This window comes from Typopeltis vanoorti, chromosome 1 (genome assembly GCF_054136105.1).
Source record: "Typopeltis vanoorti isolate ZY-2024b chromosome 1, IOZ_Tvanoo_1.0, whole genome shotgun sequence".
Lineage (NCBI taxonomy): Eukaryota > Metazoa > Arthropoda > Arachnida > Uropygi > Thelyphonidae > Typopeltis > Typopeltis vanoorti.
Window position 1 is genome coordinate 62125701 of NC_143549.1, and position 17544 is coordinate 62143244.

General features: G+C 34.1%; 1 protein-coding gene across 2 annotated transcripts in view; it reads right to left on the reverse strand.

Annotated features, from left to right (window-relative positions):
- Nucleotides 1–17544, reverse strand: part of Smr (nuclear receptor corepressor smrter) — a 530430-nt gene that overhangs the window by 228841 nt on the left and 284045 nt on the right. The window lies entirely within an intron of this gene.

A 17544-nucleotide genomic window follows, 5' to 3' on the forward strand; every position in this document is an offset into this window, starting at 1 on the left:
TAAAATGGCACTTGTAATCAGAGTTCTCTTTACGGTGGGGGCCTTGGCAGCCGCCCAATGTGGAAATCACAAATTTACATTCCTTACTCTTTTTTAACGTTCATCTGCACAACAGTGTATTCTAAGCGCTTGTAGTAATGTTCATTCCGTCCATAGGTGAAAAAAATTAGACTAAACTATGCTTGTAATATTTATTTATTCATTTCATAAAACTCGTTATACCTTTAATGAAATACTACATTTTTATTCCTTCGCGTTTGATACTTCAGTAAACAAACATATAACGTAAAGAGAGTGAATAATCTAATAACATGAGTGAATAATAAAGAAAAAGTGCCAAACAACCAGGGGGTGACACGCTGTCATTTGTTCCAGCTTTGTGTTACGCCCAAAATTCCCAGGAGATATTATGAGTGCACTGGTGTTCCCTGATCGGTAAAACCAATAGGAAGCTAGGACATAATGAACCAATAGAAATATAGATTTCAAGGGTTATCTTTTCGCTCATTACAGAAGCCGTGGAAAAACTTGTGATAAAAACTCAGTTTTTATCACAACTTTCCCGTGACAAACAGGTTTGTCGTACACATTATTTTATCATATTTAATCTGCATAGCCTATGCCATTTATTAATTCAGCAAGAAATTTTAGTTTAGTATCGATAAAGTGAAGAAATGTATGTTCTGACTGATGTTTATGAATAGTATAAGCAAAGCGCTTCGTTTATAAAAGTTTATGATATGACCACACGTGGACAAAACCAGTAAAAATATTCAAATATATAAGCACATCTCTGCTCCTGCTCTATAATATATTAAAATAAAACATTTTTTAATTTTTTTGCAGTAGCTTTAAAAGGATGAAAAGGCAACAAAGCGTGACAGATTTTTTTCAATAAGAAACCAAAATCGAAATCTGTTGTATTAGAATTGGCCTTGGATGGTACAAAACAGTCACAAGCACAACCACTCCAACTTGAAGAAAGCAGCATGTCAATTATTGAAATAACAAATTAACAACTCCAAAATTGAAAATAATCTTCCTGTCCTGAATGCTGGACAGTGCAACAATATAACAATTTTAAAGAAAAATATGACGGACTGGTAATTTCTAACAAAAAGTTAGGTTGTGAGTATTGTGCAAAATATGACTTTATAAAAGAGAAAAGTGTTCATGTGTCAAAAGAATGGAAATGTTTTCAGATTGAGGTATCAGGGAAAAACAAAGAGATACAACAAGCTTCCTCTAAGGAAAAAAATGAAAGAACATTTTTCATCAAAAGTTCATAACATTTGTAAAGAGAACTTAAAACAATTTGAGCAGGATTCAATAACAAAAGTAATAGATATGATGAATGAAAAATATTTAAGTACTACTTGTAGGATTGCAAGAGTTTCCAAACATAATAATATGGCACTGTTTAAACCATCGCCACCTCCATCTTGTTTTAGATGATTCGATCAAGGAAATAAAGCAAGTAAATCATTTTAAAATATTTATTGATAAGTATATACTATTTTTCATCAATCCAATAAGAGCCAAATTGAACTTTCCAAAATAATCGAACAACTTAGAATTGAAATTATAAAGATTGGTAGAGTTTTGGGACCAAGATGGGCTGCCTGTAGTCTAAGGTCAACCCTAGCTGTGTGGCATGCTTATCCAGTGCTATATCACTATTTTTATTCAAATAAAAAGTACTTAGGTATGGCTGCCCATCTTGAAAATATATATTTTATAACTGATTTGGCATTGATGATTGATATTTTAAACGAAATTTCTCTTCTTTCAAATGCACTGCAAGCAAGAAATATAGACATAATAAAGGCTGAAAAACTTGTGATAAGATCTAAATTAAAGAATTTCAAATGCTTGGAAAGGAAAAGGGTCCATATGATAAAAACGTTTATGAATTAATTACTTCAGAAACCGTCAAAAATATAAAATTTGTAGAAAATCATCGACTTCTCGGGCTTCCTTGGAAAAGACTTTTAGAAAACATCATAACGAATTTGAAAAAAAGACTAATGGATTGTGAACATTTAAAAGCAAGTTGTAGCCAATTTCAAGATAGGAATAAATTACAATTTCTCAATTTTTTGGAGCCAGATTACTGGAATATTGAAGAAGTACTAGCTCCATGGAAAGCAGCTGAAGAACAATTGCTCGTATTTAATGACTTTTTAATTACCAAACTGATATTAATGATTGAGATTTCGTGGAAAACATTTTAAAAAATTCCCAGAATTATGCAATTCCTGAAAGTGTTCAAAGAGCTAAAAATATTGTCAGAACAATTTCTGTAAGTTCAGCAGAAGCGGAAAGTGGTTTTTCAAAGATGAACATAATATGTTCAGAGAAGAGAAGTCGCCTAACTGTTTCTAATATATCAAACACAATAACTATTAGTCTAATCGGCCTATCTCTAAAGGAATGGGATCCTACTCCTACAGTGAAAAGATGGTTAAGGATAAATCACACAGCAGATGATGCTCAGATAAAAGCGAAGAAAATTGCAAGTGAGGATCAAGAAGCAATATGGAAATATCTTAAATAACAGTTTTATTGTTTTTTGTCAGGTATTATTTAATATTTTTCATTAATATTTTAAAACTTTTTCTTATAACAATCTAGTTTTGTGTACCTCTTTTATTGTTCTTATTTAAGTATTAACTGTATGAAATAATAAACTACCTTTCAGTATATCGTTTTTTTATACTTAAAACGGTCATTAGGGCAGCGAACTGGTTGTTAAATTATTTGAATCCCACCACTGGCTGGAACCATTAAGACTTTAATGCATCGTACTCATTCTTTATGTTCTTCAGGCAAAATTTTACAGAAAGAATTAAGGCATATTAATTCTACTTTTTGTCTAATGGCTTTAAGTATTCTTTCATCAAAAATTCTTTTAACAGTTATGGTATCTCTGCCTTCCAATGCAGAAATAACTTGAATTCCTATCCCTTATTTGCAAGGCATTTCTGATTGCACAGTGAAAGTTTTAAAACCACTGAATATTTTTGCTCCTTTTCACTCCATCAGAAAAATCTTCACCTTTCTCACTTCTCATATGGATAAGCTTCTGCCTCTAGGTTTTCCAGGCATTTACTGGATTTCTTGCTCTTGTGGATTATATTTTGGACCAACAGGAAGATCGATTTTTATTCTTCTAGAAGAACACAAGTATTATATTAAATACCATGGGTCAGAACAGTCTGGACTTGCAGAATACGTGGTTAATACTAAACATAAGAGTAAATCGGAACAAGACAAGAGTCTGTCATAAAAGTACTTTCCTCAAATAAACTTTAAACAGGTCCGATGGTTATGTCTATCCTCTTTTTAAATCAGCTATTCTTTCCTAAATTTATTTCGTCTATAAATAAATAAATATATTTCCCTTTTTAAATCTGCTATTCTTTCCTAACTTTATTTTGTCTAATTATATATATATATATTTCTTTTTTTAATAACAAAAAAAGAAAATAATTTCCTAACTTACATTAGCTACTCAGGTGGTACTTCTTAGAATTGCCTTTCTGTAATCTTGTACTGATGATGCCTAAGATACTTAGATAAAAATTCTATGCTAATAAAGTTTTTTACATGTGTTTTCTTCCACTTTTATCATCATCATCATCATCATCATGCTTGTCAAGGATTTAAGCCTAGAGTGGCCTGTTCCGGCCTTAGAAGTCATCATCAATCTTTTAAGAGGACATCCTGGTTTTCTTTTTCCTAATGGTTTGTAATTTAAGGCTTGTTGGTAATCTTTCTGTTTTCATTCTTTCAACATGTTCCATCCATTTATGTTTAAATTTTTTAATTTTTTTTCTATTACTTATTCCAGGTTTAATTCTTTTATAATTTCTTCATTTCTTTTGTGACCAAATAGAATATACTTTGCAGCTTTTCTCATAAACTTCATTTCAGCTGTTATTAATCTTTGTTTGTTATTTGTTTATTTGTTTGTTTATTAATTTTTTGTTTTATTGTCCATATTTACTTCCATACAATAGAACTGGTAGGGCTAATGTATAATATACTTTTAGTTTGGTTTGTTTTTATACTAAATTAGATTTAAATATAGAGTTAATTAGACCTGTTATTTTTAAACATTTTGCAATTTGTAGGTTTATATCTTTTTCATATGTAATCACACATCCTAGGTAGTTAAATGAATTCACCTGTTCTAAAATCTTATTTCCACTTTTATCATTATTTTAATTATGCCAACTCACAGTAATTCATTATTGAAACAAAATTTAAGAGAGCGTAGCTATATACAAAGCAGCCAAATGAAAGTCATGCAAAGATTTTGGTAACAATATAGAAGATGAATACAGGAGAGTAGCAAAATGTACTGGAGGCTATTGAAAAAAGAAAAAAAAAAACATTAGAAATGAAGGAAAGAGTACAGTAAAAAGAATAAGAGATGATAAAGGTGACATCAAAACTGATAGTAAAATATTCTGGATATCTAAAGTAATTACTTTGGAAGATTGTTAAATGGAACAAACAGTGACAGAAGCATGGTAGAAAATAATTGTGGTAAAAATATTGTGAGAATTATAACACTAAGTAGAGAAATACATGAGTATTTCTCTACTTAGTGTTATGGATAAGATCTATACAAGCATACTTGAGTAGGGACTGATAAAAAAGTGCACAAGAAAAATAAGATAGGTTCAGATCAAATGGAGGTTATCAAGATAGAGTTCTAACTTGAACACCCACTCACCCATACACAGAGTTAAGAAATAATGAGAACATAATAAGGAACTACACGTAAGTTCTGTAGATCTGGAAAAAGCACATGACAAGGTGCCAAGAGAAAAGCTTTTCAGACAATTATATGGGATAAATAGCATATTATACATTAAATCAGACATAAACAAAAGGGTGCATTATCTCCACTCTTATTCATCATTATATAGATTGCATTATGAAAGAAAGTGACATTAAAACTGATTTCAGAAATGGAGATATCAAACTTAGTTTTCTGGTTGGTGCAGATGATGATATACTCCTAAACATATCCAGTGCAGGCCTCTATAACTCAATAATAATAAAAACCAAGACTATGAAAGCAGGCAGGAATATAGAAAACTTCAGTTGCATTCTGAACAGAGAACTTATAAGACAAGTAAAATATTTCTGATATTTAGATACAGTTTTTAGTGAAGATGGCAAATTAAAGATGGAAATAAACAACAGAATAAGCAAAGCTGGTAAAGGTGGGGAGACAACTAAATAAATTTATAGGGAGCAAGAGAGAAATTTGCAAAACATAAATAGCAGTATATGTGACACTGCTCAAAACAATTTTAACTTATGGATCTAAGAGTTGGTTTAGAAATAAAACAGTTGATCAACAACAGATATGAAAAATGTGAGAAAAATTAGAGAAGTGGACAGATTGCATCAATGGCAGAATCGCATTACAAATTAACAATTATATTAAAAATTAAGGAGGGAACTTGTCATTGTTAGCATTCCAGAATGTGAGAGTAGAGTATGCTGAAAGAGTATCCTTTTCATGTCTTAAGGGTATATATATCAGGAAACTGATGTGAAGCACAGTAACAACAGAAATATGTATAATTTTTAATTTAAATAAATCTTTATAAAGTTCGTTCTCTATTTAAAATTAATTTCAAATTCTATAATAAATTTACAGTGACTTGGATGGCTACAAATACAACAATAATGGACATTAAACTTCTGGAATGCAAAAAAAAAAACAGTTCAGCTAATGGAAAAGTGACTGGGATGCTTAATTAGCAGAAGACAAATCATTTGCTACATTTCAGAATTATTTCAATTTTGAATGTCGATTGCAGGTCGTCGTTAATACAAATGGCTTAGAAAGTGAGAAAAGTAAAATTAAAAACATTAGAAGGAAATGTGAACAATAACAATAGGAATGATGAGAGCTGAAGATGATGAATGATGGGAAAAAAAATTAATGACATCATAGCTGAGCTGTGGAAGCAAAAAAGCATGCAGATTTTGGAAGCATAGTGTCAACTGGAAGAAAGATGGAGCAGTTTAAGGACTGCATTTGACAAGATTCAGTATTATATTTGAAGGAGATGCTCTTGAATGAGTGAAGGAAGAATAGAGGACATGAATAATGAAGAATAGAGAGAGATGATAAAGTGTGCATATGGCAAAGCAAGAAACTGAGGAGCATAAGCGATAAGTTATGGAAGAACAGGAAGATGGCAGTTACGATGCTGAAAGTTTATTTTTCACTTGGTTAAACTATAATAAATTTAGTTTAATCCTTTATCCAAGTGTGAGCAAACAAAGTTTGCGCCTGAAAGTATCTTCAGGACTGGGGTAATATGGGAGATACTGGGATAGGAGTGATGTTAGCTTGGTCCACCATTGCAACGAGTTGCCCGGTGTTGTACTACCACCTTATCCCAGTCCTGAAGATACTTTCAGGCACAAACTTTGTTTGCTCACATTTGGATAAAGGATTAAACTAAATTTATTATTGCAGTTACGATATAAAAGTGAAATACTAATTATGCAAAGACAGTGAAATGGTCAAGAGAAAGGGGGAGGGGTAAAAGTGAAACAAGGTGTTAGGGATTTACTTTTGTTTAATGATTGAAATCCTGTCAGCTGGACTACTTGTTAAGTAGTCCAGCCTACAAAACATAAAAATGCATACAACATAAAATCAATATAACTAACACAGCATTAATATATATATTCCAAATCGCAAATAGAAAGAGTATGAAAAACACCTTCCCTACACCAATTCCTTTAATAATATAACCTTAACAGATTTTATGGGTTAGATTTTAATTTTTTTTTTGACAAAATTCTAAGATCACTTGTTTTAGCAAACTTCACTGCCATAGTTTCACACATCAAATGAGTTCTTCCTGCATCTTTAATCACTTTAGAATGAAGTTACTTTCTACATGAAAGTCTTTCAGCATACCCATAACTGGTAATTAGTTTACGGAATTAACAACGCATATAAAGTATATTAATTAAAGGTGACTTTAATGAATAACTTCTATATTTCGGCAACGTCACATTGCCATCTTCAGGAACATAAAGATATGGTATGTGCACTCAGGAATTAACACAAAGCAAATGAAGAAGAAAGCAAGAAACTAATATTGTTCCTAAAGTCCTAATGGTGCCCTCTTGCGGGCTAATTTGGTAGTCTTGGCAGTTGGGCTGAAGTTCTCATAATGAAAGTCTCCCAAATTTGGGGCAGTTTCATGCAACCAAATTTGTTGAGGTTAGGAACGTTTTTTAGAGCTGCTGAAGATTCTTTGAATAATCTTTCGTATTTAAACTTGCTGCGATGAATTATTTTTGTTTTCTTCCAACAAATTTTATGGTGGGTATCTAAGGCATGGTCTGCCAGCCCAGAGCGGCTGTACTGGTGAAACCGGATGTAGTCTTGGTGTTCTGAAATCCTGATATTTGTTGTTCTGCCTGTTCGGCCAAAGTAGGACAATTTGCAGCTGCAAGGGACCTGGTATACACCAGGTAGGTCTAGGGGAAGTGGTTGGTCTTTTGTAGAGCGGATAAGGGATGCCAACTTTTTATATGGTCTGTAACAGGAAGTAAGGTCATATTTTTTGAGGATATTGGTTATTTTCTCAGAGGTGCCCTGGATGTAGGGGATGGTGATAGACTTGGTGTAATCTTTATTGTGGAGGGGGGGGGGGGGATGGGGGTTGTGGTTTACAGGTTTTAGTATTTTTTGGATTTTTTTCGGGGTTATAGCCATTGGCTAAGAAAGTGTTGAGGATGTGGTTTAGTTCAATAGTCAGGGCCTTGTCATCTGAGCAGATTAATTTTGCCCTGTTATATAATGTTTTTATCACCCCATATTGTTGTGAGGGGGGGGGGGGGATTGCTGGTGAATGTATCTGCCAGTGTGGGTGGGTTTTCTGTAAACTGAGAAAACCAAAGATCCACCAAGCTGACGGGTGATTAAAGTGTCTAGGAAGGGGAGGGTGTTGTTTTCCTCTTTTTCTAAGGTGAACTGGACTATGGGGTGTTGGTTGTTTAAGTGTGTCTGAGCCATGTGGCCAAATAGCAAACACATCATCCACATAACGAAGCCAAATAGTGGGTTTTTGTGGGGCGGAGTTTAAGGCTTTCTCTTCAAATGTCTCCATAAAGAAATTGGCCAAGGGTGGGCAAAGTGGTGAACCCATGGCTGTCCCCTCTATCTGTTTGTAGAACTTTCCTTGCCAAACGAAATAGCCTGAGTTCATTGTGAACTGAAATAGGGCTGAGATATCGGGAGGAAACTTGAGCTCATCCAAGCCAAGTTTCCTCCTGATATCTCAGCCCTATTTCAGTTCCCTCCCCCCCTCCACAATAAAGATTACACCAAGTCTATCACCATCCCCTACATCCAGGGCACCTCTGAGAAAATAACCAATATCCTCAAAAAATATGACCTTACTTCCTGTTACAGACCATATAAAAAGTTGGCATCCCTTATCCGCTCTACCAAAGACCAACCACTTCCCCTATACCTACCTGGTGTATACCAGGTCTCTTGCAGCTGCAAATTGTCCTACTTTGGCCGAACAGGCAGAACAACAAATATCAGGATTTCAGAACACCAAGACTTACATCCGGTTTCACCAGTACAGCCGCTCTGGGTTGGCAGACCATGCCTTAGATACCCACCATAAAATTCGTTGGAAGAAAACAAAAATAATTCATCGCAGCAAGTTTAAATACGAAAGATTATTCAAAGAATCTTCAGCAGCTCTAAAAAACGTTCCTAACCTCAACAAATTTGGTTGCATGAGACTGCCCCAAATTTGGGAGACTTTCATTATGAGAACTTCAGCCCAACTGCCAAGACTACCAAATTAGCCCGCAAGAGGGCACCATTAGGACTTTAGGAACAATATTAGTTTCTTGCTTTCTTCTTCATTTGCTTTGTGTTAATTCCTGAGTGCACATACCATATCTTTATGTTCCTGAAGATGGCAATGTGACGTTGCCGAAATATAGAAGTTATTCATTAAAGTCACCTTTAATTAATATACTTTATATGCGTTGTTAATTCCGTAAACTAATTACCAGTTATGTCTAAACAACGTATAAGTCTTGCTACTAGTTTCAGCATACTCCATTAAAGAAATAACAAAAACAATATCAATAACTTCAAGTCGCCCATCAGACTGAGAATCTTAAATATAATAACAAGTTAATGATTTAAAAATATATTTTACTGGCTCCATTTCTGTATGGACTGGAAAGCAACTTTAAATGAAAGACTCCTACATGAACTAACAACATCAATAAACTTCACACTTATCTTTTCTTTTAAAGAATTACACCTCTCAGTCTTCCATTTCTTTCTTCTGGTTGATCTTCATAATTGAAGACAGAGAAACCACAAAAATTCTTTTCTTCTGTGTTCTCTTCTTCTTACCTACTTGAACAGCCAATAATTGATGATGACCATTTAGCATTCTCTTTGCTCTTGACACATTTGAAAATACAGTAATGTAGCTGTTGCTCTAGTCCACCATTGCTGCGCACCACCATTACTGGTTTCAGTGCTTTCAGTTCACTTCACAGTACAGAAAAGTTACTAATGTTAAAATTTGGTGGATGGATAAGTTAACTTACTCACCATATGAAGTTAAGAAATTGCCAGCTAATGCAAATATAATGACATCCTCATTTAAATAAATTTATTTCTCATTTAAACAAATTTCTTTTATATCTAAGAAGACTTCAGCAGACAAAGGGGGGGGGGGGAAGAAATGAAGATGAAATAATTTGCTCCTAACACACAAAAGAAAGGTACATTTAAATAACTTCATATTATAAAAAATGTAATAATATACTGAATTCAATTTATTTTTTGTTTTGTGGGATATCTGAATTTTAATATAACTATCCTATAGACACATGGCACAAAGTGTGTAATAGCTATCTGTGTGAAGAGGGAGGCGCATGGCCTCAAGCAGAGAGGCATCGCTCATATCTAATGAGGTAAGCAATTATAGTGAATGGAAAATTAACAAGATCATTGGCTGGCAATGCTGCAAGAATTACAAAGGAATGTTTGCTTATGGATCTTCAAGCTGGTTAACCTTCCGAATGGTCAGGACGTCTACAGACGTCCAACTAAATCTGGATATGATTCAGCCCACCTGTTTAAAGAACCAGGATAAGAAGTGCAATTTGACCGTCCTGTCCATTAGAAGGTGTGATAAATCTCACGCTGAAGAGAACGGTTAATCAGATTATCTCTCAGTTGCCTATAACAAGAAACGCACATCCTTGTTCTATGCTGGTTAACTGGATTAGTTAACCAGCATAGAACAGCATAGTTATAGAGGATAGACTAAAAATAGAGAAATTACTTATATTTGTGTTTTCTCTTTTTATTGTACAATACAATTTTAATTTCTGGACAAAATAAAGGTCTTGAATAATTTCTTCACTTAAAAATTGCCTTACCTTGGAGAACCAATTTCATTTTTAATTTTTTTGCGCTAATTTTTTTCTCATCGCTTTCTAGACAAAACATTATTCTTTGTTCTCGAAGAAATGAATTCACAATAATTATTTGAAATATTCTTTTAAAAAAAGAAAACAAAACCGGCTGCCGACATTCCAGATTATATTATTTTTATTTTTGTACAAAACCATCGAAATCGAATAATATTTCACAGATTTCCTTTAGGACACGTTGCAGCAACTTTGCTTTATAGAGAATAACATGAAATTCTTTAATCACATCACTAAATTTTTTCTTTATATTATATAGTAATCTACTGTTCTTTGTACTTTCACTTTCTTGGTATCCTTGTATAATTGGTCATTACAAAATGAAATTAACAGTTATAGATATTTACTGCATAATTCAGATATTTTATTCTCCAATTTTTAAAGTAAGCGATACATTTGCTTATTTTTATCATTCAAAATATGTATATCAAATGCATCAAATGTGAAAATTTCCTTTCACAATACAAATGAACTTTATTTCTTGAAAGTTTTTCAGGCGCAAACTTTGTTTGCTCACACTTGGATAAAGGATTAAACTAAATTTATTATACTCTAACCAAGTGGAAAATAAACTTTCAACATCTTTCTCTAAATCCAGAGTAATTTATTAAAAAAGGGTGGCACACCAATTGGCAATTCCTATAGGTGGAGATGACCTGCTAATGCTTCTCCCTGATATCTCGACTTGGGCCTGGCTCCCACTGAAGAGACCTCAATAAAGGTCGAAACTGGTCTGGGTAGTGGCCCTTCCCTTAATGCATAACAATAGACATATCCGCAAGGAGATGTGTTTTGCATTATAGGAGATACTAGGATAGGAGTGTTGGTAGCTTGCTCCACCTTTGCAACGAGTTGCCCTGGTGTGTACCACCTTAACCCAGTCCTGAAGATACTTTCAGGCGCAAACTTTGTTTGCTCACACTTGGATAAAGGATTAAACTAAATTTATTATGAACTTTATTTCGACTTTGATAGCATCACCCCCCCCCTCCCATTGCAACATTACCAGACACCTGAAAGCTGTTATGAAACATAGGTACAGTTTTTATTTCATTCGTGATTTTTCCATAATAACTGTTCCACATAACATTTAATTTTTTTGACACAGAAACTAAGTTTTGATTATTATAAATTTGCAAATGATAAATAAGAAAATATACATATTATTTCCCTATTGTTATAAATCAGGAAGTTATGTGACATTGGCTAATAGGGGAAATTAATATTTAAAATGTGGGATGACATTAAAAATGTCATCCTACAAATGCAATATCAGAATATGCTTCGAATGTCTGCTAATCAATCAGAAAGATGGAAAAACAGAACAAGGAATTTCTGCCTGTAAAATATTCAGTTACTGCACGAGGTACTTTAGAGTGCTGCCTTCTGGGCATGTTCTTTTGATCTGGTTCCCAGTGGTGTGTGGGGGGGGGGGGGGGGGTAGTAATCTCCGTTAGTCTACAACTTGTTACTGGGCAGAAAGGAATATTAGAAAGTATACCCAATATACAATTCATTTGTGAGATGGCAAGCAAGAGCAGCAGCAGCAGCAATAGCAGTAATTTTTTTCAAGATAATTATCAAATAATTTAGAATTTTTCGATAATAAAAGTGAAACTGATCACTATAAATAAAGAAATCATTTTTGGCATAAATACTTCATCAGCCTGTAAAAAAAAATGTCAGTTTTACTGTGTTAGGATATCTGAACAACAGAAAGTGAAACAAGACATTCTTGCTTGAGGCAACTTAGTGCAACTTCTTGGAAACATTCGGTCTTGTATTTCTCAAAACAGTAATCTAAGACTTTTAGCTTTTCCTCTAGGTAAGAGGATTATTGTCCAGCATTTCTAAGACATATTTCAGAAATAGCAATCAGCAGAAATAGAAGTAGTAATATTTAGATTTAAAAAAAAAAAAGAAAAAAAAAAGAAAAAAAAAAGAAACACAAATAACACAATTGAAATTTCTTTGTGTGGTATACAGTTTTACATGTTGAAAATACAGCATAGTATTTCTAAATCTTAGAATAATCTCAGCAGACCACTGATTTCAGATTCAAAGAAAGAGTATAGAATTAGAGAAGCTTCGATTATTGCTTTATTTCTTTTGTCAAAATGGTAAACTGAAATAAGAGATTTTGAATACTGTCTGAAAGCTTTTAAAGCTATAGAAATTTAAAGTAGTTATGCAACTCAGTTCTAGGACAGGAGAGGGGGGGATTCCAGTAAACAATCCTAAAAATGAGCATAAATTTTTATTCATTCCATACAAGATATCCTTCCTATTATATTTTCAACATATCTACAGTGGTTAAGCACTGGATATTATAGTAATGTGCATCCTACAAAAAAAAAAAAAACCTCTGTTGCAATTTTCAGCAAAAGAAGAAGGCAAAGAATCTCTGATAAAATACCATTAGGTATAAATTTTTGATACTAAAAAAGATACAGTATCGGAAACCAAGTAATGTAGTTTATAATTATTTGTTGTTCATAAAAATCGTTCCTGAAATTGAAATGTGACAATCTATATAAAGGTATTTTGCAAAGAAAGAAGGCAAAATGTCATATTTATTTCATTAAATGTTATTTAAAAATATCAATATTTGATAAAATATTTTAAACGTAAACAAACATTTGAAAATTCGCGAAAAAGAATCTGTATTGTTAGTAAAGTGAAGGAAATTAACTATTACTAAAGTATATTCATTGCAAAGGCTGATCTATGGTCATTTCAAGATTGATTATTTATTTTGGCAGATGTGAAACTTCTATTTTTGGAAAGAGACACAAGAAATAAATTGTTCAGCAAAAAAAAAAAAAAACAATGATCAAATATCCTAGTACAGTGAAGAAAATTCGAAGTAACAGAGTACATGTAAAGACAAGTGACACAAAAGTCGCTCGACCACAGTTAATCCGCTAATGGCTCTCAAAATCACCGTTAAGGGATTAACAGCAGTGGAGGGTAAATACTTGATAAAAGATAGAATGCCGATGAAGTTTTGATCCATGAAAAAGTCTGGGGTAGTCTTGTTATTTCATCCACCTTGGCCGGTAGGAGGGTTAATATCTAATTACAATTACTGAGATAGAAGTTTACTGATTATTATTATTATTATTATTTTTGAATTGCTGTAAGTTGTAATCATTTGGGAATACTCCATGAGGAAAACTGTTCAAGGAGAGAGGCAGATGGAATAAAAGAGGAGAAGCAGGTTTGGTATGTTTACAGATGCACAGTAAAGGGGTGCTGGGCAGTAGCAGCTGCTCTTGTATTAATGGGTGCAACTGAAAGTGAAGGAATGATTGTTGCCAATTCACCAGAGCAGCAACCATGGAAGTATGTGTAGAATACGCACACTACTGAAACATTGCATCTGAGAGATAGAGGTTGAAGTGGATCCATGAGAGAGGGATCATCAATGAGCCTAATTGCTCACCTCTGGATAGCATCAAGGATTTTAAGGGAAGTTTTAGGTGCATCACCCTAAGCATGGGCAGATTTGGGATTTGTATATAGTTAAGAGTTGGTTGGGTGTAAAATAGCCTTTTGAACAAAAGAGAATGTCTAATTTCTTGGTGCTGAGAAGGCTATTTTTATGTGACATGTTTATGCCAGGAGAGAGAGAGGGGAGGTAAATTTTGGTACCGGGATTGAGAGAGAGAGAGATCCGATTTTGTCTGGTGATTTGTGTATTACTGAGAATAAGGGTGGGTGAGCTGAGATCTCTTTTACGAGAGAAAAGGCAGGACAGTGTTTTGGTGGCAGTGAACATGAAAATCAATGTTTAAGGTACTGGTTGCAGATGATCTTGTGGCCTGGGATGTCAGAGTTCTGCATGGGTTGTCAAATGAGTAACATGTGCAGAGAGTAATATCATCAGCAAAGCTGTGGATAGGATTAGTGGTGATTGTGAGTAAGTCATTTATGAACAAGAGAAAGAGAGTAAGTAGTAGGACAGAGATTGAGGAACTTCAGCATCGATGAGAAGGAGCCATCCACTCACAGAGAAATAGAGAGAAAGCTGGCTACCCAATTAGAGTGTAGTAGGAGACCAAAGGATGGAAATATGTTAAGCAGGCCATGATGCCACACATGGTTGAAGGCTTTGGAAATGTTAAAGGTGACAGTACAAGTTTCTCCAAACACATCCATGGTATGTGTCACTGGTGATTGATGTAAGCTATGAGGTCAGCTGTGAATCTTGAATGGTACTATCTACACTGGTGATTGCTGATTAATTGGCGAGTCTCTAAGTAGTGGAAGAGTTGGCTATTAATGACTTTCTCCATCATATTGGAGAGAACTGAGATGATGGCAATTAGTCAGTAGTTTGCTGGTTGACTTCTATTAGCCTCTTTAGGAATAGGATGGATATCAGATTGCTTCCATGCATTGATATAGATTGTAGAGATGATGATGCAGGATGGGTATTAATTCTGGAACATGATGTTTGAGAACAACTGGAGAGACTGCCATTAGGACAAGAAGACTTTTTGGTATCCAAGTTTTTTTTAGTAGTTTCCTGATTTCTTTTTGTCGAAAAACTAAAGAAAGAACAGGAAGATTGTGATATGGCAGGAGGTGATTTCCCTTGGTCAACAATGCGAGTTTGAGGAAAAGAGTGATGACAAGAGATCAGCTTTTTTCTTTGGGTGAAGTAACAGTGGTTATTGGAAATGAAAGTCTTCAATGCCAGCAAGAATAATTTCTCTAACTCATTCATAGCAGGTGTCAGGATCAAATTAGCAGAAACAATAGTCAGACTAAGGAAAGGAAGAATAAAAATTCCAGAGGTCATCTCAGTTGGCTCCTTTGTAGCACCAAAGGAGCCAACTGAAGCCATCTCTCATAGAACACCCCCCCTCTTCCAACCTTGTTGGAAGGGGGGGGGGGGTTTCTATGAGAGAGGCAAGTTGTACAAGATTGTGGTCAGAGTTGCTGAGAGAAGAAGTGACTTCTACAGTGTATCTGGAAGGAGAACTGATCAAAGAGAGATCCAAAGTATTTGGAGAGTGAAGAAGGTTATCAGGAATTCAAGTAGGTGGATGTACGATTTGTGTTAGGTCTTATGTCACTTATACCAAAAACTTCTGCTTCTTGTCCAGCTTGGTTAGTGGTGTTAAAAAATAGGGGAGCCAGTTGGGATTGTGGATGTTGAGGTTGCCCAGGAAGATGACTTCACTATTTGGATAGCTGGATTGTAGATGGTCAATTTTCATGGAAAGGAATGTGAGGAGGTCAGAATGGTTATCAGTGTTTGGAGAACCAATGAATGCAACAAAACAACGTAACTGGGGCAAGGAAACCTTCAGAAAGAAAATGTCAAAAGCAGGAGATTCGAATTAGTCATTCTCTGGCAGGCTGCATCGGATTTCACTTAGGTGCCAAAAAGAATCATGAAGCATGTAGTTTGGGCATGTGAACAGTTGTTGCAATCTGGGTTTCTCTCAGGAATAGGATGCCTGGTCTGGAAGACTGAAAGTGGTGGTGAAGGTCATTTATGTTTGTGTTAATGTCATGGAAGTTAATAAAGTGGATGTGAAAGTGTGTTTTTAGTGAAGAGATTCTGGCTTGGTTTGTGTGTTGCGTCTGTGATGTAACTTTTCTTCTGATGGGAATGGTTTATAAGGGAGATTCATTTTTGTCACAGCATTACTATCATTGTTTGTAGGAGCCTACATAAGTTTAATTGTGATTAGCTGGAAAAATATAGTGGGGATGTGCAATGAGAGATAGAGACAGACTCTCAAGACATAACTTCCACAGAGAGAGAGAGAGAGAGAAACAAGTCTGTACTACCATGACTCAGGAGAGTATAAATAAAGACTGGAAATGTAAGAATATAGAATCCTCTCTGAAGATATGAAGGACAAATCAGGAGTGGAGAAAGGAGAAGACTACTGTTAATGATAGAAACCATGTCAATTCAAAGTAGAGAAAATAGAAGGCAATACACTTCATGAGGCTGTTTTGGACATGAGATTGTTTTAATGGGATAAAACAGCAAAGATAATTTATTCTTGAATACCCTTCATACACGGAATTAAGACTTTTTGTTTCCCTGTCAGATGGGTCTGGAGAAGAGGAGGGAATGTACCTGTTGAATGTTAGATTGTGAGAAGATGGTAAACAGAGGAACAATGGTATAGCACATAATGAAGGCATGCATAATGAAAGTCAATTAACCAGATGGTTTGTCAAATTATCTGAAATGCACTTTCCACTGAAAGCCCCTATTGGTGGGAAAAGTCAGTCACATTTATCCCTCACTAAATGTCTAGCTTTTTGAAGGAATTCAATCCCCAAAGATACTCCTCTAGAGGAATCTGATACAATAAACTTTTATTCTTTACTATACTCGCTTTATTAAATTTACATAAACTATTTTCAGTTCCTCTGTTACAGAGACATGAAAACAATTTCTGGTTAAGCATAACTTGGTTGTTTTACCATCTTAAAAGACTGGTATTCCAATAAAATTTCAACGAAGATGTCAGTTTGGCTATATATATATATATATATATATATATTCTCATATTATACATTCCACAATAATTTTATATTTAATAAATAAGATCTTTTTCATCTTACTCAAGAGACAAATTGTGAAAATGTAGATAGAAAGTACCATTTCTTGGATGCAGAACCATATATATGTGCATGTCTACATTACATTGCAGCAAACTCTATATCCAAGTGATGGTTAAATGAAATATATGTATTATAATTTAATATTTTAAATCAATGTTTATCAAGTGATTAAAGTAATGCAAAACAAAAGAAATATAGTTAAAACCATAGTAAAAAAAGCTCACCAAGATTATTGGAATAGATTTATTAATAAAATAGAAGATATACAGGGTAGACAAGACATTTCCTATAAAATATTAAGGAAATTAAATAATGAAGAAAGAGAAACAACACAAATCAACTTAATACAAGCAAAACAATAGAACATTATAACAATTTGTAGTACGATTCAAATTTATTAACAGAAAA